Genomic DNA, 24,128 nt, shown 5'->3' on the forward strand with positions numbered 1-24,128 from the left:
TCCTAAGAATTTCAACCTTGATATCGATGGGCCGAAGAATATGCAAAGTGGAGATAACTGGATGACCCCCGGAGGGCGAACCGGAATCCACCCAAAAAGCATCAAGGAAGAACAAGAAGATAACACCTAGCCATCATGGAGCCATCATGGATGTACCACCTGCTGATTGAGCTGATTGATGGTCATCTCAGTTGTAACTTCAGCATGATGAAGCAACTCCCATAGACTTGTATTGAACCAGAGACCTATAAAAATTGGGTCCAGGGACTGTGTTCTTTGAGTCTGGTTCTACGACCACCCTCCAGGAGCATCTGACGCGCATCTGACAATGACTCGGCTCCACTCTCGTGTCCAGGCCACCTGGCCAGTGACTTGGCACGAGCAACATCTAGGCTGATAACTATAACAACCTTTATGTAGAACCTGTGTGTGAATGTCTATGTGTGTGAATGGATCTAGAAATTGCATATAGGAATATTTTGTTGTATTTACAATAAACGTGGCGATTTGCCTTGTCCCTCTTACAAGATCCTGTTGGTATCATTTTTATTAGTGTAACACCTGCTTCTCTTTTCTGTTTCATTGTTGTGTATGGTATGAGAGGTGCCTAACGAGCTTTGTTTTATGTCCTCTATTATAAGACTAGGCCAAGGTAGTCACAAGGATATTTTCATTTGGAGTTATTTTATATTTCCTGTCACAACCTTTGCAGCATGAGTGCAGGAGAGTATCACATTGCAATGCATGATGCCTCTCATGAGACACTCCAGTGGAGTGCTACTGATATGACCTTTTCAATCCTTTCATTTTTTTTAATGGGCTGTATCATTCTCTCCCTTTCTGCAGAACAAAGGTTAGTTAGGATGTGACCAAAGGCTCATCAGGGTGGGTAGAATACGTGAAATGTCAAAAATTCAGACTTTCCTTTTCAGAGAGGCCAAAACAACATGGAAAGCCAAGCTCCTCCCCACTCCTGTCTTCACAGGGTCCTCTGAGACAAGAAGAACAATGAAGAGTTTGAAGCTTGCAGGGTAAACTCCATTGAACAGCACTACGTTCCTGATAAACAAAAATCTCCTTTTTTGTATTATGATTTTTTTAGGGCTCCAAGACCATACCATCATGACTTTTGTGTATCCTTCACATAATAGTTATTCATTCATACTGCTTTTTGTGGTGGGCAGATATAGGATACATTTGTCAGCCTAGTCACACACTGTGTGCAAATTACTCCTTAAGAATAGTCTCAAAAGTCCCAACAAAACATTGATATTTATACAGCCAGAAATTCACAAAAACAGAAAATACCCATTAAGTGTAGTGGCATGATGGGTGTTTGTCTCACCAGATAACAGTGTCGTTTTATGTGGTTACTGTAAAGCATCACTTTAAAGTGTTCACACTGTCCTTTATCCCCCTCTGTACTTGGAAACTGTTCTGGGAAACTTCAGCTGTTCTACATCTCCAAGAAGGGATGACTAGGCTGACTTAACCACAGGGCAAGAGAGAGAAAGATTCCATAATGTTCCTGTTGTGCAACTTTTCTGTCTGTTTTCAGGATTCATTTATTCCAGCAGACAGGTGTGACACATCTCAGAGCCCTTTGAATACTTTGCATTCTGTAATCCTCAGCCGAAAACTGCCAACACACATATTTCACCTGAGGACATTCAACTGCTGCAAGGAACTGAAAACAGCCAGAAAGCTTTGCAAGAATTGTAAGCAAAGCCAAGACTTTACTTTCTATTCTTGCTACACACATGGTGCATTTAAATAAGTGTAACCAAGAGTGGCACCAAGCGGATAAGATAGCTTGTAGTCAGAGTGCATCTCATTTATCTCCAGGATACTGAGAGAGATAATTGGTTGGGGTTTTTTTTAAAATGTTTTTTCTATGAATTCATGAAACACAGAACTAGTTTTGATCTTTAAGGTTTCAGCAAAAGGCTCAACTTCCAGCTCTATGTTTTTGTTTTTTATTCATCTCCCTTAGCATCTCAAAAAACAAGCTCATAATGATCTCATCTAACAAGTCCCAGTATCTGAGAAGAACATAGTTGGATAACAAGCAATAATTTCCCCCTTCCTCATGCTCAACTTCAGTAGCTTACCATTAGGTCCACTGAATATAACAGATAAACAGGAGAGATGCCTAATGACATTCTTTCACCTTGAAATAAAGCAGCTCCACATTATGTTAGGAAATATCACACAGCTTTGTGCAAAGAAATTAAAGTCAGGTAAAATATAAGCCTCTTGCAGCACATTAAAAATCAAGAATATTTTAACTAAATTTAATTGTACAGTTGGATATTCTTTTTTAGCATGTAGCCTCAGCCCCCAGCTCCTCTTCTGAGCCTATCCTTATATAAAAAGAAAGAGGGAGAGATTTAATCTGAAATATGTTAACAGAAAGTAGTAATATTAAAATTTAAGCATTAGATAAGCAAATAAGCTGCTTTTGAGAAGGGACTCAAGTACAACACATGTTAGGTTGTTTTAGGATTTTAGTTTTGTTTTTTAATATCATAATTATATACAGCACCGCTCTCAAACTTCATTGCACCACGACTCCCTTCTGAAAACAAAACTTGCTACACGACCCCAGGATGGAGGGACTAAAGCCTGAGCCCGCCCAAGCCCTGCCACCATGGTGGGGGGGTCAAAGCCAAAGTCCCACTGCCCCCCGGGGGGAGGGAGGAGCTGAAGACCAAGGGCTTCAGCCCCAGGCAGGGGGCCTGTAATCTGAGCCCCACTGCTAAGGCTGAAGCCCTCAGGCTTCGACCCCAAACATTGGGGCTCGGGCTTTGGCTTAGGCCCCTGGCCCCAGCAAATCTAAGTCAGCTCTGGTAACCTCATTAAAACAGGGTTGCAACCCACTTTGGGGTCCCAACCCACAGTTTGAGAACCACTGATATACAGCATTTCTCATTGAGGAGAATGCCCAATTTGCTTTTTTAAAAGTGTTTAAGTTACTTTCATTTGAGGCACCATTTGCTCATTGCCAAGCTTAACAAGAAGTGCGTACACACTACATCACTTCAGAACAGATGTCTATTAACCAAACATTATTGCATAATTAACTACTTCGGGGGTAATGGTTTGTTTATTTATTTTTGTTACTAGCACAAAAAGTAGAAGTGATTCTGGGGGACTTGAAAACTCCATCACTCATTCTTTTTGGTCCATCATTTAAGGCTTTCAGAGTGTTGAAGTATAGGGTTAATTTAAGAGCTGTGTTTAACGTGCATCATACTGCCACCAGTTTTCAATTTTCATAAAACAGAGACCAATTATTACAGATTATTACTCAGGCTGTCTGTGTAAGAGACACAACCAAGATAAAAGCTGACAGAGTACTTTGGCAGGAGAATATACAGAAGTTCACCTTATGCCTTCTTGCTCCATGGAAAAATCCTGCAGTCTTCAACAGATGTAATAGGGTTCTATAAAATTTAAAAGAAGCACTCTTTTCAACCATTGAATTCTACTGGGCTTTCAATAAGGTTGATATACATACACCAGGAAAAATAAGTCTCTGGCATTTTCAAAATCTTTTCAAAGTAAACTGTAATCAAAACTAAATGAAGTGGAAACAAATAAATAAGATTGTATCAAAGTCACAAAATCAGTTTAGAGATGGAATCTAGAGTCTTGTTAGTAGATCTAGTTGGAAAATGTTTTCTCCTTTCCAAAGGACTTTATTTTTTATTTTTGACAAAGTGAAAACAGTTGTCCAACAATTGAAAACTATTGAACAAAACAAAAACAGGTTTAAATTGTTTGTAGGAAACTTTTTACAAAAAGTTTGCTAAAAATCAAAACACACCAATTTCTGTCAAAAAATAGTTTTATTGAAAAATTTATGACCATTGCCACTTTTACTCCATCTCCTTGCCAGCGCAGGATTGGTCCATTTATTAGGTGTTTTGTCCAATCTTGTTTAAAATGTGTCAAGCGGTGAGACTTCAACTGCTCATAGGAAATTATTCCTCAGGCTTCCACTAGGAAATGTTGCCTGTGGAGTAGAGATTTTTGTTTAAAAAAAAACCAAACCAACCAGTATTTCTGTACTATAGCCCTAGTGTAGACGCGGTGACACCTGCATAAGTGTGCTTTTGCCAGTAGAGTTTATTTTGTTCGGGGAACCAGTAGAAACTTCACAGGCAAAACTTTTCTAGTCTAGACATGGCCTAATAGATCTCACCCATCAGGAATATTTTCTTGATATGCAGCCTCAGTTTTCCTTTTTTTCGAATCCCATTACTCCGACTTGTATCACCTTTTATAATAACCAAATAATGCGTCTTCCTCCTGACTGTTCAGATATTTGGAAGTTGTAAATTCCCTAGAGTGAGGAAGTGGGAATTGCCCATAATATTTTATGCTCCCTGAGTGTGCCTTAGTTACCCCTATATTTTGCATGGCAACCCAGTGGGGTGGATGGAGGAGGACAGTTTGCTCTCAGGGCAGAATAAGAGAATAGGTATGAATGTCATCTAGTTGTCTGAGCTTGAATGGGTCATTGAAAAAAGACTGGTTGAGGCTCACCTATCAGAGAAAGATGGAGTTCCCCACCTCTCAGCAGGGAAGATGAGCAAAAAAATCCCAGTTTGAGAACAAAGGGCTGGGAAGGTGTGAGGTATGGGGGGGAATAAGTTAACTGCTACAAGGGAGTCACGGCCTTCACCTGGGAACTGACCGAGGAAGTCAGACAGAGCCTGAACATGGGCTTCGCTACAGTTGAGCAAGGCTCTGGGCTAACCAAAATGGATTTGGATTACGCTTTAACGTTCATTTTTCTAATTTCTAATTCAAATTGCTAATTTAAGGACTTCCTAGGCTGTGTTCCAGTTGACTGATAAACAGTGTTGTCAAAACAGTCAGGTTTGAATGTTTGCTAATGCTTGATAATCCCTGAAGTACCTACAGGCCTCTACCAGAAGTCTCTCTCAGTTGGATTCGCTGAACAGAGCTCCTGGTGTGAAGCAGGAGTTTTGGAGCCCCAGAAGTTCAGTCTCAGGAAGCTGTGAGGCCTACCCTGAAGGAAAAGTGGGGGTCCGAAATACTGAAGGGGTTCCTCCTAGAGAGAGTTCCAAAACTGGGGGCACAGCACCAATCCTGTGCATCTGTGACACGTAGTCGTCATTTACCTAAACTATACATATTTGGCTGTTTTAATCATTCCCTGTAAGTCAGTCGCCCAGTATCTCAACCATTCTTGTTATTTTGTATTAAACTCCTTCCCAATTTGTCACTCTTTCTGATCAGAACTAGAGCCCTGCACGGGATTATTTTTTTAATCCCACTCATGTCCCTCCCTGCAATATCCACTGCCACCCACACCTGCATGGTTTCTTGCATTTTTATCCCACTCCAACCCCCAAAAACCTTAGATCCCACAAAACCCACAAGAGAGAGATTCCCCCATGCTATTAAAAGGGTCAGTTTATAGAAGTATTTTTACATGGTTTAAGAAAGATTTATTTTATTCTTTTAGTGGTAAAAACCAAATTCAGACCATTTTTACTACTAAAAGAATAAAACAAATCTTGCTTAAGCCAGGTAAAAATATTATAACAGGAGTTAAAGCAAGCATCAAATCTCTCTTTCTAGCCCTTGTTTAAATTTGAAGTTTTCAAGTGTTCTCCTGCAAATTACCGCAGTCTGGGTTTTTTTGCTCAATCCCACCTGCAACAAAGTACATTTTACCCACTCCCGCTATTATGGGAGCAGGTCCTGCAGGACCCGCGGGATCCTAGTCCTGCTGCAGGGCTCTGCTCAGAACTTGAAACATTCCAGGTGGCATGGCCCCAAAACCATGTAGAAAGGGATCTAAATTCATTACAAATTTTAAAGCCTTGCATCTTCAGTGACAGATGGAGATTGTTTAGCTTTAGCAACAGCTAATACAAAGTATATATTTCTGTAATAATTTCAGAACAAAGAGGGTCAACCAGCATTATAACTTATAAAATGAAGGCCAAGTATTGTTCTCCTCTGCACTTTTGGAACTCCAGTGACTATAATAGGATTGCATTTTAAGAGACTTTAACCTCAAATGTATTCACCAAACATCCAATGGTTCAAATCCTCCCTTCAGGCACACAATTAACTCCAATCAAAATCAAACTCAATGAATGCTGCCCTCAAATAAGCAAGTGTGCAAGTTGGTTTGAGTAACTAAAAACTAAGCTGTTTAAAAACAAAGAATAAAACCCAAAAGCATACAGAAAATAAGGTCTAAATTCCAGCCTTCTGATTTCAGTGGAAGCCACGCACTTCCAAGAGCAGATTTTGGCTGCACGGTACTAGTTTTTAACCTGCTGAGCTGGTCTGTGAGAACAACCTTTGCCATCAAATCTTGACCCTGAAAGTCTGTTCTCCCTACGTTTATAGAATACCCACTGATGTCAGAGTTTTGCCCTAAACTTGACTTATTATAAGTTATTATATCTAATGACTCTCAGTGATTCCATCAGAGTATTGTGAAGATGGGAAGCACTGATACATTCAGTGCTACTCATATTGCACTTGGTTTAACAATCAAATTTTCCTGATAAGCCAGCCATCAGCACACCCCAACCACCAGCTACTACCTCCCATCTCCCCCAGTGTCCAACTCTACAATGGTCAGACATGAGACATCTATAAAGGAAGCAAAGAAAGGGCTATAGGAGAGCTGGTTTCCTGAAATCTTGCCTCCCAATATCCCATTGTGGCCAGGAGGAGAAGTTGCAGCTTCTGCCTTCAGCATGGGACACACGAGACTACAGCTGAGATGTAAGCAGGTGCAACACAGCTGCCAAATGTGCACAGGTATCATCCAAGCTGCATGGAAGCAGTCAACCATGCACTCCCCTAAATGTACCAGGGATCCTTCTCTTTTGCACTCCAAGGTGCATTGTAGCGGGGTGGTCACTCTGCTCCGGCCCTGACGGGGTTAAAACAGTCGTGGGAGAGGGCTGCTCTCGGGAGCCAATAGTAATATCAACCCTGGAGAGGGCTGCAGCTGGGGGAAGCTGAGTGAGTCGCTGACCACAGCTGTGGCCAGCTCAATCAGGGCCCAGCTGGCCCTTATAAGAGGGCTGTGGGCCAGAAGCTGGAGAAGTCTTACTTTAGCCATGGAGTGGGAAGGGCTAGCTGCCTGAGAGCGAGGTACCGTAAGCGGAGCAGTGCTGGGGAAGGGCAAAGGGAGCTGGGGAGCTCCAGCCTGGTAAAGGCCAGGAAAGGTACTGGGGCTGCAAAGGGGCAGCCTGAGGATAAGCAAAGGCAGCTGGCCCTACTCCTTGCCAGTGATGAGTGGCCATTACAGACTGCACTCTGCCCCACACAAGCGGGGGCTAGATGATGACTGGCTGTGGCCACTGAGGCAAGGTGGGTTTAGAGTGTTGGGGGTTCCCCTGGGAGGGGAGACCCAGAGTGAGGGGTACTGCTGGGGCAGAACCCTGAGGTAAAGGGCACCAGGGTCCAGGAAGAACATGGGACCAGTGGCAGGCGAGACACTGGCATGCAGAGGGCGCTCCAAAGGCTGGAAAGAGCTAATTCCCAAGACGACCAGCAGGAGGTGCCGCACCGGTCAGTTGTCGCATCACTACATGCATATATTGACCCTTAACAATTTCAATATTTGCATCTACTACCATTTGACAAAAGATGATTGATTATATAAGAAGCCAAACGGTTCAAACAATTTAATTCAAGTAAATTAACTAAACAAAATTTACTTGTGAGATAAGTAATCACTCGAATCTTGACAGACAGCCTTCAGAATTGCCATTGCTAGCTATGGACCCAGTTTACAGCCAGACTTAGACACTCAGTTTTTTGGATTTCTGGGTGTCTCTGCATAAAAGAACATATTTGCACAGACAGCTAACAACAAGTGCACGTCAGGTAATTGCACATGCTACTGATAATCTGCACAAACAGATCAGCATTTCTATCTGCAGTTGCCTGATCCGCAAATGCCTATTTTAGCATAGAAATAGGCATATAAAGTCAAATGTCTAAAACTAGCAAATTTAATTAAACTTTCTTAGGGCTCAATTGACATTAATGGAGTTGGCATTGGTTATATTCCAATTGATTTATTTTATAATTATATGGGGAAAATGAGAAAGTCAGCGATTTTTCAGTAATAGTGTGCTGTGACACCTTTGTATTTTTATGTCTGATTTTGTAAGCAAGCAGTTTAAGTGAGGTTTAACTTGGAGGTGCGCAAAACAAATCACACTCCTGAAAAGTGTATAGTTGTCTGGAAAGGTTGAGAGCCACTGCTGTACAATATCCTCGCACAGATCAAAATGCATTTGATTATCCAAAGTATCAGAAATGCTTTAGCCCACACAACCATTCAGGAAATATCAGCAGAAGTTTGTTCTCCATGTGTTACACTTCCATTATGTTAGTTCATTTTGATGGAATTCATGTCTCTCTTTCCCTCCCAGCCCGTGGAGGCAATTAACCTCAGACTTTTTCAGCTTGTGTATTTGGTTCAGGTCTAGTCTCAGGAATAGGAAAAAATTTGGATGGCTTCTTGTTTGAAGCTTAGCATTTTCACCAGTCCCTGATTACTGATCATTGTTCACCACCTCCTCCTCTGTCTTAATATTTAATTATCATAAGAAAGGATTAACATTTGGAAGGCTGCAAGCAGAAAATATGTTAACACCAACGCTACTTGACACTTAGGTGATAACCACGAGCTTGTGCAGTCAGACAGGCTCATGCATAGGGTTATCATTCAAAAAAAAGAGGACACTCCACGGGGTGGGGAGATTTCCTTGCGCTGCCTGCCCCGGCACTGCCCCAACTCCACCCCTTCCCTGCCCCTTCCCCTTCCCCACCCCCATTCCAACCCCTTCCCTAAAATCTCTGCCCCATTGGACCCCTTCCCCAAATCCCCGGCCCCGCCTTCTCCCCTGAGCGTACCGCGTTCCCCCTCCTCCCCCCTCCCTCCCAGCCGCGCGAAACAGCTGTTTCATGGCGCAAGCGCTGGGAGCTAGGGGGAAAAAGCGGGCACTCTCTCGAATGATCACCATTCACTCCCTTTCCTGAATGATCAACTCTTCTTTGGGGAAAAATAATAATGGCAAAATCCTGGACGTTTTTAGATATTTAAAAATTCCTCCTGGACGGTGATTTAAGAACAAAAAGCTGGACATGTCCGGGAAAATACAGACGTATGGTAACCCTACTCATGCAGTTGATTTGAAATTAAAACACATTGGCCTGAAAACATTTCCTTCTGTATCCAAATGTCTCTCTCCTCTCGGACTTGTTTTAATTTTTTTAAATATACAATGATAACCCTTAGACACGTTTCATTAGTTACCCAAGAATTGCCTGCAGCGCTTTTTAGTGCTTTTTTTACGCCCAAAGTACACTTTAGCCTGCCAGCTACAAAATGAGTCAATAATTATATCCCTCTCAGGTATACAGCGCACATCAGTGACACTACTTAATTGCTTTGTGTGGAATCTTGTAATGAGAATAAATCATGCCAGCATAATTGGTTGCTTAGCAGCACAACGGTCTCTCAACCAGTACCTTGCACCACCTGCCTTTTCTCTCTTCTGAACATGCTATTCATCATTTTGTGCTGACACACCACACTATGATGGGAATGGAATGAGGCCTTGGGGCTCCTTAGAGTTTCCAGGTATGGAGTCCCTTTCTCTACCAACGATACAAGATTTATACTAGGAGAAAAAAAGACTTTGTTTTTTCCACATAATTAATCCATTAACATGCTGAACAATATTGTGAAGCAGTGTTACTATGAGCGCCTTGGGCAAGGGATCACCCCCCTTCTTGAATGTCTAAGAAGCATCTCGTATGCTGTGGACACTTCCACAAATAGATAGATTGGGCGAGATTTCAGAAACGTCTATGTGTATCAATTCCATACAGTAAAGGAGAAGTTCCTTTTCTCTTGAAAAACATATCAACCATTCTCACCATTTTAACCACACTTGTCCATAAAGCTATCAATGACCTAAAAATCTTCCTACACTATTATTTGTCCTCTAAAATATCACTGAAGATTTATACTGGCCCATATAAACAGCAGAGTGGATTAAATTCCTCTCTCTCAAGAGCCTTTGTGTAAAAGGTGCCTCTATGTAACTGTGCCTTTGTTCTCTAACCAAATTCCCAATAGTCCAGAGACAGGGCTGGCTAAATCTATTAGAAATTAGCATCACTACGCTAATAGAAGTGGTGTTCTGACAACTCCTGTGCTGTCCACTATTAATATATTCGAATGATCTAGAAAATATTTAATGCATTAGATTAAAACTAGATTATGTGCTAACTGATGAACTAAACAATGCATCCTGTATGTATTCCTATTCCTGAAGCCAAGAGATTATAGGAGAGTAACAGGGCATTAACCTTTGCAAAATCAGCTGACTGTCACTGCATATTGCATTACTATCTAATGGACTGTATTAAGTGTTTCACCATAGTTCCACACACTGTTTTTTGTATTTCATACCATACCTCTACCACACTCGTATGTTAGAAATACTGTACACTGCATAATAAAATTAAAAAGGAAGAAAACCCTGCGTTGCATCAGAGAAAATGCAGACTTTCTGGACAGAAGTCAGCGTTTGGTACTGCAGGCATAGCATGCTGAGGAATCAAAGAGGGCACTGCAGAACAGGGAAGAAAACTGGCAGCATGTGATACCCAACACCCCACCCCCCCGGTACCCCCAGTGCAGACAGAGGTAAGAAACCATTTTCAGGCTCTTTGCACAGGTACTACAGCAGAGAATGGTTTGGAAGAGTCATCTGAGGGAAGGGATCAGAAGGAGACCCCATTGACTGGAAGGCATAGGATGCACTGTCCTAGGGATGGGGGTTCCACAACCACCACTCCCAAGAGGAGGAGACGGGTGGTGGTGGTCGGGGACTCCTTCCTAAGGGAGAAGGAGTCATCCATCTGCCTTCCAGACCAGGAAACTCAGTGTGCTGCTTGCCTGGAGCTAGAATTCAGAATGTGACGGAGTGTCTGCCAAGATTGATCAAGCCCTCTGACTGCTACCCCTTCCTACTTCTCCACGTGGGCACCAATGATACTGCCAAGAATGACCTTAAGCTGGTTACTGCAGACTGTGTCTCTGGGAAGAAGGATAAAGGAGTTTGAGGTGCAAGTCATGTTCTCGTCCATCCTCCCTGTTGAAGGTAAAGGCCCAGGTAGGGACCATCAAATTGTGAAGGTGAATGTGTGGTTGTGCAGGTGGTGTCGGAGAGAGGGCTTTGAATTCTTCGACCATGGGATGTTCCTCCAGGAAGAAGGATTGCTAGGAAGAGATGGGATCCACTTAACGAAGAGAGGGAAGAGCATCTTCGCAGGCAGGCTTGCTAACCTCGTGAGGAGGGCTTTAAACTAGGTTCTCTGCGGGATGGTGACCTAAGCTCTGAGGTAAGTGGGATACCGGGAGGAAACACAAGGAGGAGGGTGCAACAGGAGAGGCCTCCTGATTCATACTGAGAAAGAAAGGCAATCTGTTAGTTATCTTAGTTACCTGTACACAAAGCCTGGAAAACAAGCAGAAGAATTGGAAGTCCTGGCACAGTCAAGGAACTATGATGTGATTGGAATAACTGAGACTTGATCAGGTAACTCACATGACGGGAGCACTGTCATGGATGGGTATAAACCATTCAGGAAGGACAGGCGAGGGAGAAAAGGTAGAGTTGCACTGTATGTAAGACCAGTATGATTGCTCAGAGCTCCAGTGTGAAACTAGAGAGGACCTGTTTCAGAGTAGCAGCCATGTTAGTCTGTATTCGCAAAAAGAAAAGGAGTACTTGTGGCACCTTAGAGACTAACCAATTTATTTGAGCATAAGCTCAGGAGAGAACCTGTTGAGAGTCTTTGGGTTAAGTTTAGAGGTGAGAGCAACAAGGGTGATGTCGTGGTGGGCGTCTGCTATAGACCACCAGACCAGGAGGATGAGGTAGACGAGGCTTTCTTCGGACAACTAACAGGTTTCCAGATCACAGGCCCTGTTTCTCATGGGGGACTTCAATCACCCTGATATCTGCTGGGAGAGCAATACAGCAGTGCAAAGACAATCCAGGAAGTTTTTGGAGAGTGAGGGCAACTTCCTGATGCAAGTGCTGGAGGGACCAAGTAGGGGCCATGCTCCTCTTGACCTGCTGCTCACAAACAAGGAAGAATTGGTAGGGGAAGTAGAAGTGGGTAGTAACCTGGGCAGCAGTGACCATGAGATGGTAGAGGTCAGGATCCTGACAAAAGGAAGAAAGGAGAGCAGCAGAATACGGACATTGGACTTCAGAAAAGCAGATTTTGACTCTCTCAGGGAACTGATGGGCAGGATCCCCTGGGACGCTAATATGAGAGGGAAAGGAGTCCAGGAGAGCTGGCTGTATTTTAAAGAAACCTTATTGAGGGTGCAGGAGCAAACCATCCCAACGTGCAGAAAGACTAGCAGGCAACCAGCTTGGCTTAACGGAGAAATCTTCTGTGAGCTTAAACACAAAAAAGAAGCTTACAAGAAGTGGAAACTTGGACAAATGACTAGGGAGGAGTATAAAAATGTTGCTTGATCAATCAGGGGCGTAAGCAGGAAGGCCAAATCAAAATTGGAGTTGCAGCTAACAAGGATGTGAAGGGTAACAAGAAGGGTTTCTACAGGTATGTTATCAATAAGAAGAAGGTCAGGGAAAGTGTGGGACCCTTACTGAATGGGGGAGGCAACCTAGTGACAGATGTGGGAAAAGCTGAACTACTCAATGCTGTTTTTGCCTCAGTCTTCACAGACAAGTTCCGCTCAAAGACTGCTGCCCTGGGCAGCACAGTATGGGGAGGAGATGAGTAGCCCTCAGTAGTGAAAAAACAGGCTAAGGACTATTTTGAAAAGCTGGACATGCACATGTCCATGTGGCCGGATGCAATGAATCCAAGGGTGTGGAGGGAGTTGGCTGATGTGATTGCAGAGCCATTGGCCCTTATCTTTGAAAGCTCGTGGCGATCAGGGGAGGTCCCGGACAACTGGAAAAAGGCAAATGTAGTGCCCATCTTTAAAAAGGGGAAGAAGGAGAATCTAGGGAACTACAGACCAGTCAGCCTCACCTCAGTCCCTGGACAAATCATGGAGCGGGTCCTCAAGGAATCCATTTTGAAGCACTTGGAGGAGAGGAAGGTGATCAGGAACAGTCAACATGGGTTCACCAAGGGCAAGTCATGCCTGACCAACCTGATTACCTTCTCTGAGAACTGGCTCTGTGGATATGGGGAAAGCAGTGGATGCGATATACCTTGACTTTAGCAAACCTTTTGATACGGTCTCCCACAGTATTCTTGCCAGCAAGTTAAAAAGGTATGGATTGGATGAATGGACTATAAGGTGGATAGAAAGCTGCCTAGATTGTCAAGCTTAACGGATAGTGATCAATAGCTCGATGGCTAGTTGGCAGTTGGTATCAAGCAGAGTGCACCAGAGGTCGATCCTGGGGATGATTTTGTTCAACATCTTCATTAATGATGTGGATGATAGGATGGATTGCACCCTCAGCAAGTTCATGGATGACACTAAGCTGGGGGGTGAGGTAGATACGCTAGAGGGTAGGGATAGGGTCCAGAGTGACCTAGACAAATTGGAGGACTGGGCCAAAAGAAATCTGATGGGGTTCAACACGGACAAGTGCAGAGTCCTGCACTTAGGATGGAAGGATCCCATGCACTGCTACAGGCTGGGGACCAACTGGCTAAGCAGCAGTTCTGCAGAAAGGTCCTGGGGATTACAGTGGACGAGAAGCTGGATATGAGTCAACAGTGTGCCCTTCTTGCCAAGAAGGCTAATGGCATATTGGGCTGCATTAGTAGGAGCATTGCCAGCAGATCGATGGAAATGATTATTCCCCTCTATTCAGAACTGGTGTGGCCAGATCTGGAGTATTGCACCCAGTTTTGAGCCCCCCATGACAGAAACCATGTGGACAAATTGGAGAAAGTCCAGCAGAGGGCAACAAAAATTATTAGGGGGTTGGGGCACATGACTTTTGAGGCAAGGCTGAGAGAACTGGGCTTATTTAGTCTGCAGAAGAGAAGAGTGAGGGGGGATTTGATAGCAGCCTTCAACTACCCGAAGGAGAGTTCCAAAGAGGATGGAGTTAGGTTGTACTCAGTGGTGGCAAATGACAGAACAAAGAGTAATGGTCTCAAGTTGCAGTGGGGGAGTTCTAGGTTGGATATTAGGAAAAACTATTTCACTAGGAGGGTGTGAAGCACTGGAATGGATTACCTGGAGAGGTGGTGGAATCTCCATCCTTAGAGGTTTTTAAGGCCCGGCTTGACATAGCCATGGCTGGGATGATTTTGTTGGGGCTGGTCCTGCTTTGAGCAGGGGGTTGGATTAGATGTCCTCCTGAGGTCTCTTCCAACCCTAATCTTCAATGATTCTATGAAAAATTGCATCTCTCAAGGCAAGCTTGCTGTAAGAACAAAAAAAAAAAAAAACCAAAAAAACCAGCTTACTGGCCAGGTCTCTCAGTTGTAATCATCTTGTATCTATTTTACACACACTGATGGCAATAAATATATACCGTGTCATCTTTAAGAGATTAATGTTGTGTATTTGTTCATGTGGTGCTAATTCATCCTGCATGCAGTTTGAAAAGAAGTCATTAAACACTGTCAGAATCACAAGATACTTGATAGCTTCAAGTCTGGGCATTGAGTTGGATATTGAGCCCTTTGCACAAAGCCTAGCATGTATCATGTCAAAGTGAAGGAGAAAGCAATAATGAACAGTGAGAAACTGCCACAAAAGCTTTGCAAATTCAAAGCATGCAAGAATCTTGCTGCAGTAAAACAAGTTATTTTGTGGTTTCTCTCGCAGAAATTAAAATCATTCTAGCACTCTGACTGCTGAAGTTACCTGATTTACAAATAAGAAAGCCTTGCCAGGTCAGCGTTCATGAACAAATGAGCACTGTATGAAGCGGTGGCAGTTTCTGCCTATAGCACAAACAACAAATACAATGATGGATGAAAATGGAATACAAGAATTCACAAAAAAATTAAAAGAGATTCCCTCTCTGAAAACTCAGTATAGCAGTTTTGTTTCCTTATTGTCATAAAAATATGCACATTGCCTTACAGGACATATAAGAATGTAAGATGCTTTCCCTGGAGAGGTAACTCAGATATGATGCGTATCACGGGTGTGATTCTCGTGAATCAGTTCTTGGCACTATGTGACTGAACATTTTTCTTAATGATCTGGAAAAAACATAAATCACTCAAAGTATGCAGATGACACAAATTGTGGGAGTGGTAAATAATGAAGACAGGTCACTGAAACAGAGCAATCTAGATCACTTGATAAACTGGGTGCAAGAAAACAATGTATGTTTTAATACAGCTAAATATAAAAGTACACTCCAAGGAACAAAGAATGTAGGCCACGCTTACTTGAAGAGAAGCAGTTACTCTGACAAAGATTTGGGGATTGTGGATAATCAGATTAATATGAATTCCAAGTGTAACACTGGCGAAAAGGGCTAATGCGATCCTGGGATGCATACACAGAGGACAAGTAGGAGCAGAGGTTATTTTACCTCTGTATTTGGCACTAGCGTGACTGCTGCTGCAATACAGTATCCAATTCTGGTGCACACAATTCAAGAAGGATGTTGATAAATTGGAGAGGGCTTAGAAGAGCCATGAAAATTATTAAATGATTAAAAAACATGCCTTACAGTGATTTAGCTCTTTGAGTCTATCTATGCAGCTTAAAGTTAAGGGGATGACTTGACTGCAGTCTAAGTACCTCCATGGAGAACAAATATTCAATAATGGGCTCTACTGTCCAGCCGAGAAAGGTGTGACACAATCCAATGGCTGAAGCTAGATAAATTCAGACTGAAAATAAGGTGTATATTTTTAACAGTGAAAGTAATGTACAGTTGGGACAATTTACCAGGGCCATGGCAGATTCTCCATCACTGACTATTTCTAAATCAAGATTAGATTTTTTTTTCCTCTAAAAAATATGATCTAGGAATTATTTCGGGGAAATTCTATGGCCTGTGTTATACAGGAGGTCAGATTAGATTATCACAATGGTCCCTTCTGGCCTTGGAATCTATGAATTTCAAGCCTGAAAATCTGTGGTGAGATATACAAGTGATGAGATCAGTGAAGGTAGTCTTAGAAAAGGATTTTAGTCCATTCAGGTTCTTATACTGAGCCAATCACTGCAGTAGCAGAGGTGGGAAGGGCAAAAATGTTTGTATGAAGCTTCTCCCCCATTCCCTTTTGCAAAAATGCAAATTCAGCAACACCAAAACATTTCATGACTTTGTATTAGGTTTTGCTCAATAGTTTTGGTTGAAAAGAAGAAAAAATCCCCCCCCCCCAATTAAAAAAATGTTTTGGTTTGACATTGATTTTTCCGGTTCAGAACAACTGATTCAAAATTTCCTTTAACTTTAACATAATAAAAAAAAATTAAAAATGTTTGAAATCAAAAAACTGAATTTTTTTTTTTTTACTTTCACAGTTGTAGGCAAATAAAAAAAGTTTTGGTTCAACCCAAATGCCCTCCCCCACAGTTTTTCAGAATTGCCAATGCACTGAAAAAAAATCACCCTGTACCCAACTGCCTATATTTGAAGCAATATGAGGAAATGTTTTGGTGCTTGTTGAGAAGAGAAAGGGAAGCTATTCCAACTCTCAAGGTAGTATTAAAGAATGTGAAGCCAAGAGTGGAAGGAGGGGACACAGGAAGCTGTTGTGAGAAAATGCAGAGGAACAAGACTGGGGGGGAATAGGCTGCTCAGCCGCCAGTGCATAAGGGTTTACGTGGACTATCCCATAGGCTCAAGAAAGAGGCAGAGAAAATGAAGATGCACAGGGCTGCTTAGGAGAGGGCAATGACTTTGCTTGAGTTTCATCCAGTTTCAATAAGGACATTTTTTAGGCCAGTAGGAAAGGTCTGTCGGCCACCTGGGATGTATCCATGCCACTCATGGTCTGAAGGGCCAAAGCCCATTATTGCGACAACTGTTGCAGGGTAACCAACTAGCCTCAAACATGTTATGGCATCATTCTTGCTTGAGAAGCCATTGTCTAAGAATCTGAAATAAGCAGGGGTTGTGTGTGTCAGAGGATAGTGAGCAAGAACATTTACACACACTATCTGGCCTCTTGATAGGACCTTAAGTATCAGTATGGGATGAGCAAAGCTCCCAAGTGTTGTGTAGGCTGCCTGCATACAAAGCCAATCAATCCAGAAGATGGTCATCCTGTGAATGGAGGATGAGGAGTAAGGTAATCTGCACCTGCTCCCCAATCAGATGTAGAGTTACTGAGGGGTGGGAAAGTCATGTCAATGAGCTATTCCACATTGTTGCATGCATCTTGACCTCTTTCACCCGGAAATGACCAGATGGGATGTTAGGGCGAAGAGAAAGAAATCACAAAGGAGCAGTTGCAGCCGTGCCATGTGTCTTTTATTGTAGTGTAGATGTACCCTAAATGTTCTTTCCCTTTTGCCCTCTCAACACACGTGCATGCACTCTAACCTGTCCAAAAGCGTCTCAGTTCAATATACTTTCTTTAATCACCAGCATTTTGACACTTATGTTACCTTTTTATGGATTGTGGTACTATCCTGAAGAATCACCAGGTAACAAAGACTCTGCATAATAACCCACTACCCTCCAAGAAATCAGGGACTTACCAAGACAGGAAGGCCTTTCTCTCCCTCCACCATCCAAAGAACTTATTTAAAATTCCTTTTAGTCTTAGTCCCCTGAGACCCAGGAGAAAGTAGGAAGAAGTTCAGGGTACTGTCAGAGTCAAAGAATCCTAATCCTATTTATCTAGCTTGAGGTCTCTGAGCTGGAACCCCACGGAGTGGGTGTGCCTGGGTTACCCTACCAATCCCCTGATAAACTTGACAGTGAGAAAAGGGTTTTCAGACTCCTGGGCACAAGGAATAGACTGACAGCCCCACTAGGCTATGTGAGACCAGGGGCTGCACCACACTTGGCCAGAGGGGGTTCCAATACACTACACTGATGCCTCACAGGCTTATACAACTATTATGGGGAATTAGCCAGCCTTTCACTTGATCGGCTGGTGTCTACCACCCCGGGCCCTCAAAGGTTCTGGAACCTACCTTGCTTACAGACAGAAATGATCAGTACACAAATCAATTTTTCTTCACAAAGTGTTCCTGTTCGGGCAGTTCTATGGACCACCACTAGGTGGGTCACAAAGATACCTCTTAAATTTACCCTGGGGAATCATCAGGTTCAGAAGCCTGAAGAAACACCTCAAATCCACAAGGTTAAAATTTTAACCTAAATAAAGCATAAAACAAACCAATTTAGGATAAATTGATTTTATATGAGGCCAATCTAATTATCACCTCAAATAAAGAAACGCTTCCTTAAACTCCATGTACTGTAATAATTGGGGAAGACCACCAATCCCAGGAGGAGTGTCTCTCACTGCCCTGAATTGGAAAGCTACATCTGACTGTCATTGGTCTTAAAAGGCCAAGACGTTTTGATGTCAATTAACTGGCTGGCTGGAAGTTATTTGATTGTAGATGTAAAATATCACTTTCTCCTAAAGTCAAATATTTGGGGTTCAATTCTGATATGCAGGCCCATCTGCCTCAAAGAGTAACACCTGTGGGTACTACACAAACACCAGGTACTGTATGTGTCCAATAATATGGGGGCCTGTAGCATTTTTAGTATAAGCATTTTTACATCTTTCTACTCTTGCTCTTTTCTCAGAGGCCTTTGCTTCCTAATATCAACAGACTAGAGATTATTAATAAATGTTTTGGTCTATTTAGGAGGCTGCCTACATCTAATATTTGCTGTATTAGCATAGCTTCAAACTATTTCTTATGACATATGAAGTCTTTCCTAGGAGGCACGTCTACAGATGGAGCTTTCCTATAGAACTTCAACTGTGATTGTTGGCCTTGGTTGCCTGGGCAAAGGAACGCATCCTACAAAATGACTGTTCAGAAGTAGGTCATTCTAAATCCTAACCCTTTATGGTTTCAAGATCAAAAAAATCTACTTGAGTCGGTTGGTTGGTTGGGTGCTTATTAGCGAAGAATGGATGGCTGAAAGAAGAGGCAGAGGATCCTTCAAAGATAACGTTCTGTTACCCAATCAAACATTTTTTTTTTGGTTGCAAAAGGGAACCCAAACTCTCATGAAGCATTTAGATAGGAATATATCACAAGGTTTCTGGTATTAGATGCCCCCCTTCACTCCTATCTCCTTAGAATTAGCGACACTGGTGAGGTATTTTAAAACATAGTGGCACAATTCTCTTACTCTACAGGAGCTACTTGGTTTAGCCTTCCCTCACCCCTGTCTTTGGAGGAGTTTGCATTTTAGGCTTGGCCTTCACTGCACACCCAAAAGAAAAAAAAAGTTTAGTTCCCTTCTGAGGTACCCAGAGTCCAAAAATACCACCACCTTCAACAAAAGTCCCACGTTAATGTGTACAAAAGGTCTCTTGCCCCTCCTGGGATTGTCTTTACTTCTCTTTTCCTCTTGTGGGACACCACCCCAGGACTAACAAAGACTAATAGGTTTATTTGGGCATCAGCTTTCGTGGGTAAAAAAACCCACTTCTTGAGATGCATGGAGTGAAAATTACAGAAGCAGGCATTATTATACTGTCACATGAAGAGAAGGGAGTTACCTCACAAGTGGAGAACCAGTGTTGACAGGGCCAATTCAATCAGGGTGGATGTGGTCCACTACCAATAATTGATGAGGAGGTGTCAATTCCAGGAGAGGCAAAGCTGCTTTTGTAATGAGCCAGCCACTCCCAGTCCCTATTCAAGCCCAAATTAATAGTGTTAAATTTGCAAATGAATTTTAGTTCTGCAGTTTCTCTTTGAAGTCTGTTTCTGAAGTTTTTTGGTTCAAGTATGGCTACTTTTAAATCTGTTACAGAATGTGTAGCCATACTTGAAAAAATAAAAAAAACTTCAGAAACAGACTGATTGAATTGGCCCTGTCAACACTGGTTCTCCACTTGTGAGGTAACTCCCTTCTCTTCGTGTGACAGTATAATAATGCCTGCATCTGTAATTTTCACTCAATGCATCTCGAGAAGTGGGGTTTTTTACCCACGAAAGCTTATGCCCAAATAAACCTATTAGTCTTTAAGGCGCTTGTGGATACAGACTAACATGGCTATCCCCGATACTTTCCCCAGCACTGCTTCCCCTAAGCCTGGGTAACACAGGCAGCTTTTACCTCCCTACTTAAGGCAGAAGCCCCAACTGTACTCCTGGAACTGGGTGTACTTCAGCCAGCTTCTCCCTCAGCTGGCCCCTTCTTCCCCCCTCTTTGCTGCCACCCCTCCCCCCCCCCATTAGTCCTCTGGAAGACTTCTCTTGCTGATGTCTGCCCTAATATTAGGGAATAGGCACCTTATATGCTAGTCCTCCTCTCCCAGCTCATTCCCTACTAGTCGGATGAGAGAGGAGCCCTCTGTAAGGCTCCTCATCCCGGGCTCTTAAAGATACAATAACAGGATTCCTTCCATATGCTACTTATTCTTGGGACTCCTTTCCCCTCTCCCATATCGCCTCAGCCCTTGAATACCAGACCACCCCATATTCTTAAAGGGACCATGCCGCATAAGGATCAGCTGACTACTAGACACCACTACCCTTAAAGGAGCAGATCACTCTGTCACAACTTCTATTACTTCAAGACAGGTTTGACCTCTATTTGCAATATTAAGTGTTAAAAACTACCTGAATCTGGTCTCCTCTAGGATTTCACACTGAGATAGTTATCCCGATATTAAAAAACAAACAAAAAAAGAATTAAGTTGGGTAAAAAAAAAATGAAGGAATTTGACTCGCCTTCTGGCATAGTAATTCTCAAAACTAAGTGTACCAAATTTCACTAGTTAAGCCGTTTGGTTATGCGCTCATCTAAAGTTAGACTGGATTGGAACTCCACTATCGTACTTCAGAAAACAGTTATGCTAGTCTGGATGTGGTTAAGCTTTCACAGAGCTGAGGTTTTTTTTCTTATCACCAATTCTCAAGAGGTCTGAAAGACTATAAAAACTTGGTTGCATCTGTGCTCTCTTTAGTAAATATCAGCCCCTTGGTAGCTTTGGTGTGATACATTGCTACTAGCACTGCATCCTTCTTATTTCCCTCGTGCTTTCCTACTGCTTTCATTAGCTGTGTAATGTAGCTTTCTTCAGCTAGCTGATTAGTGTCTAACTTTCAGTGTTAATACTTTAATTCAGTTCATTTAAAAAAATCCAGTAAGGAATCATCTTTCATTTTTTTGAAATTGCACAGTCTTCAGAGTCTGTGTGTTAATAGCAGACTTAATAATACTGTGTAGTAGGAGGAATTCTTGAAAAACAAAAGTCTTTAAAAATATTTGCCTACCATATATGCCAAAGTGAAATGGCAACATAGTTCCATGTTGTTCAAGACCATGGGCATCTGCTCAAACTGTAGAAATTGCTTTTTAAAATGGAGGGCGAAGGAAGTCTCTTTGCAGTTGCCTTTTTATAAATCAATCCTATACTGTTACCCAAAATGGTTCTCCATTCATAGCTGTGATCTCAGCTAAGTTAGAGGCCTAGGACATGCTGGGAGAACTGGAAGTCTTTCAGATGGCACCAGCAATCAAAAGATGAGGCCAGGAGTTTGGAGGAGAATTACAGGTACAGCTGTGTTTAAAAAAACAAAAACAAAAACCAACACTCCACACAACACATACTTGTATTATGGAAGAACTGGTGGAGAAAAATGGCTTTCCCAGCTCTTGAAACCTTTGCCTCTTCTGGTGAAGACCTGTGCGAGGCTCCAGCATATCAGTCAGTTCATCCCGTCCTGGGCTGTCCTCTCAGGACAGCTCCTTAGTAGCTTGCTGTCAGGAGCTCCTTTCTCCAGGCTGCTCACCCCTCTGGTAGCTACCCCACTCATCTGCTTCCCAGCCCTTTTATCCACCCAGCCTGTATTAATCCTTCGGGCGCTGGGCCAGCATGGGGTACATACAACCCACGACAATGCCTCATGACTGCATCTAATGTTTCAAAGAGAGGCACCAAAATGAGGCACATAAGGGACTGAGGTAGAGGAAGTGCTATTTTTGTATCCTATACTGTCCCCCACCCCACCCCCAGGAAACGGTGGATACCCAGTGTGCATTTTCTTCTCAACGTTAAATTTTCCTATGACAACAACTTTATCCCAATCTTATAGAATTGGGACACAGAAAACTGTTGCATTTGCAGTTTAGAAATACCCCAATGATGGAAGCTCCTGATAAAAATCTAGACCTGGAGTTATCATAGTCAGATTTGGAGACTTTGAAGGTTGTCCCATTTTCATGTAATGATTCATGAGCTACTTAATGTACCTAGTGCACTTTGGCCAAGATTTTTTTTTTAAATAAGTGCCTATATTTAGGCTCCAAAAATTGTGTCATGAAGGTTTCTTGGGCTGGGGATCAGAAGAGCTCCACCCCAAAATAGTCAATAGCCCAGGGATTAGGAAATTTAGCTGGGTTGTGGAAGATTCAAGTCCAAGTCCCTGTTTTCCCTGATATTGGGGGTGGGCGCATGGCAGATGGATGAGGGCTCAGTTTGGAATGTATGTGACTAGCCATATCGATGTATACTATAAGCCAACATTTCAAATATTCAGATGATAGTGCCTTTAGAAAAAGGATCACAACCTCCCAGTGACAAATCTCTAGAATCTCCAAAATCAAGACAGTAATAATCCTCAGAAAGGATTGTAGAAAGCTTGTAGAGCAGACAAAACTGCCATTAGTCTAAATTATTTGTATGAAAACTTGGAAGATTATAGTTATTACTTCCTTTCGTTAGCCCCCATAAAAACCAAGCTCGGAGTCCTTTTCCTCTGTCCTTTATTAACTTCCAATTATTGCCTAAGTGTCCCTTTTGGTGGTGGTTGCACCAGAAGTGGTTAAAGTTAAGCCTCAAACAGGATAGTTTCCAGAATTTACAAATTTTGGCCCATTCCACAGAAAGTTACAGCCGTATCAAACCAAAATAAGTGAAAATTGATTAAGCTTTAAGAACCTTCCCTTATAGCCTGGGTTTTGTTTTGATCATTTTTCCTCTTTACTGGCAACATGAACAGCCTGTAAACGTACAAAAACGAACAGCTATGTTGAGAGGCTGCTATTAAGAATTACGTTTTTCAATTCTGTTAACTATACGAGCATGATTAAAAAAAACCAAGTTGCAAAAACCACAACTGCATAATAGCTAGGATCCTGACAACCAGCTAACAAAAAGGACGTATTTTTAATAAATATACCACCCTCCTGGCTCTGCCTTTCTTCTTGTATGCTCAGCTGTAGCAATTAGACTAATCTATAGGAAGCCTATCCCCAAAAGCCTCTCTCAGCTTTCTCCAGCTGTTTCCTCTCTTTTCATTGCCAGCAATCTCAACCTCTGAAGACATGGTTCGCCTCTGCAGGATTCCAAACTACTTCTGCTCTGGGGCCATAATCCCTGCTAGGTATTGGGAAATGGTCTTTATTTTAAATAAATTAAAAATGGAGGCACTAGGCTAAGCAAGCCTAGACTTTGCAGAAGCCACATAATATGGGTCTGTTTTTAGTGACATATCTAGACCTTGCTGATATTTTCCATTCAAAAATTTCATCCTCCTTCCTTAACCACCACTAATATTGCTTTACAGTTGCATAGTCCTTTTCAAATCAAGCATCTCACTGCACTTGATAAAGGCAGGTAAGCCTCCCCATCATTTTGGAAGTGAAGAAACTGAGGCAGTGTATGACCTGGCCAGAGTCACAAAGAATAACTGACTAAACTGGCATTAGTACCCAGATATGCTGACTTCCAAGCCACAAGATGAATTTGCTCCACAAGGAAGAAGTTACACTGTGCAATGCTGGGGGGGAAAAGTAGGTTTGTGGCTGTGGATTCTGAGCTCTTTTTTCTTCCATGGGAGGAAGTGCTCTCCAGCAATTAGAGGACGGGAGCGAAAGGTAGGGCTCAAGTTCTATTCCTGGATATGTCAGTGAGTCTGCCTCAGTTTGCCCTGATGTAAAATGGGG

The 24,128-nt window shown here is 42.5% G+C and overlaps 1 long non-coding RNA gene across 2 annotated transcripts in view; it reads right to left on the reverse strand.

Annotated features, from left to right (window-relative positions):
• Window positions 1-24,128, reverse strand: part of LOC122466545 — a 214,044-nt gene that overhangs the window by 161,743 nt on the left and 28,173 nt on the right. The window contains exons 2-3 of one of the 2 annotated variants that reach the window (XR_006292157.1): window positions 3,871-4,018; window positions 3,389-3,446 (exon numbers count right to left, since the gene is read on the reverse strand). The exons of the other annotated variant lie outside the window; for it this stretch is intronic. This is a non-coding gene — a long non-coding RNA (uncharacterized LOC122466545). The remainder of the gene's footprint in view (window positions 1-3,388; window positions 3,447-3,870; window positions 4,019-24,128) is intronic. 2 annotated transcript variants of the gene reach the window in all.

The sequence above is a fragment of the Chelonia mydas genome, chromosome 7 (assembly GCF_015237465.2).
Source record: "Chelonia mydas isolate rCheMyd1 chromosome 7, rCheMyd1.pri.v2, whole genome shotgun sequence".
In the NCBI taxonomy this organism is placed as follows: Eukaryota; Metazoa; Chordata; order Testudines; family Cheloniidae; genus Chelonia; species Chelonia mydas.